The following is a 1,708-nucleotide window of genomic DNA, read 5'->3' as shown; positions in this document are numbered from 1 at the left end:
TCATTTGAACCCAGGAGGCAAAGGTTGCGGTGAGCCGAGATTGCACCATTACACTCCAGCCTGGGCAACAAGAGTGAAACTCCATCTCAAAAAAAATGAAACAAAATTTTTTGTTATTTTTGAGATGTGGTCTCACTATGTTGCCCAGGCTGGTCTCAAGACTCCTGGTCTCAAGAGATCCTCCCACCTCAGCTTCCCAAATTGCTGGGATTACAGGTGTCAGTCACTGTACCCAGTTTGCTGCTATTTTTCTAATTTCTTGTGATAGTAGATGTCTAGCTCATTTATTTTCATACTTTTTTTTTTTTTTTTTTTAATGGGAAATCGTAGGGGTCAGCATATCCGGAGTGCAATGGATAAGTCTTGCAATGGGAAAACCACCTTCGTGATCATGGTATCTCCCCTGACAGATAAGTGTATTTTCTTTTTTCTTTTTTTTTTTTTTTTTTTAATTTGTGTTTTTTTATTATTCCCAGGCTTGAGTGCAATGGCGCCATCTCGGCTCACCGCAACCTCCGCCTCCTGGGTTCAGGCAATTCTCCTGCCTCAGCCTCCTGAGTAGCTGGGACTACAGACACGCGCCACCATGCCCAGCTAATTTTTTTTTTTTTTGTTTTAGTAGAGACGGGATTTCACCATGTTGACCAGGATGGTCTCGATCTCTTGACCTTGTGATCCACCCGCCTCGGCCTCCCAAAGTGCTGGGATTACAGGCTTGAGCCACCGCGCCCGGCCCGTATTTTCATACTTTCTTTTTGAGACGAAGAAGTCTGACTATGTCACCCAGTCTGGAGTGCCGTGACACAATCTCGGCTCACCCCAAGTTTTGCCTCCCAGGTTCAAGCAATTCTGCCTCAGCCTCCCAAGTAGCAAGGATTACAGGTGTGTGCCTCCACACCCAGATAATTTGTGTATTTTTAGTAGAGACAGGGCTCCACCATGTTGGCCAAGCTGATCTCAGACTTCTGACCTCAGGTGATCCATCTCCCTTGGCCTCCCAGAGTTCTGGGATTACAAGCACGAGCCACTGAGCCTGGCCTATTTTCATTGTTTTAACAAACACTTAAGGTGATACAGTTTGTTTTTTTTTTTTGAGACAGAGTTTCTCACTCTTGTCTTCCAGGCTGGAGTGCAATAGTGCAATCTCGGCTCGCCGCCTTTAGAGTTCAAGCCTCCCAAGTAGCTGGGATTACAGCCACCTGCCACCATACCCAACTAATTTTTGTATTTTTAGTAGAGACAGGATTTCACTATGTTGGCCAGGCTGGTCTCAAACTTCTGACCTCAAGTAATCCGTCTGCCTTGGCATCCCAAAGTGCTGGAATTACAAGCATGAGCCATTGCGCCCAGCCCAATATATTTGTTTCTAAGTAATGTTTTTACCACTCATTCTCCTAATCTGATGTTTTTAAATATATATGTCTTTTTTTTTTTTTTTTTTTTTTATTTCAGGAGAGACCAAGGCTCACTGTGTTGCCCAGGCTGGTCTCAAACTCCTGAGCTCAAGTGATCCTCTTGCTTCAGCCTCCCAAAAGGCTGGAATTACAGGCCTGGGTCATTGAGCCAAGCCTTAAATATATATATATGATATATATATAATATATATGATATATATTATACATTTAAGATATACATTATATATATAATATATATCATATATATGATATGTATCAATCATATATATAATATATATGATATATATTTATAT

The 1,708-nt window shown here is 42.0% G+C and overlaps 1 pseudogene; it reads right to left on the bottom strand.

Annotated features, from left to right (window-relative positions):
• Positions 1-268: 268 nt before the first annotated feature.
• Positions 269-418, bottom strand: LOC116538815 (annotated as a pseudogene).
• Positions 419-1,708: the final 1,290 nt, after the last annotated feature.

The sequence above is a fragment of the Sapajus apella genome, unplaced genomic scaffold (genome assembly GCF_009761245.1).
Source record: "Sapajus apella isolate SASKATOON/1434 unplaced genomic scaffold, GSC_monkey_1.0 scaffold122, whole genome shotgun sequence".
NCBI classification, from domain to species: Eukaryota; Metazoa; Chordata; class Mammalia; order Primates; family Cebidae; genus Sapajus; species Sapajus apella.
Note: the sequence above shows the minus strand (reverse complement) of the source record. Positions and strands in the feature narration are given on the sequence as shown.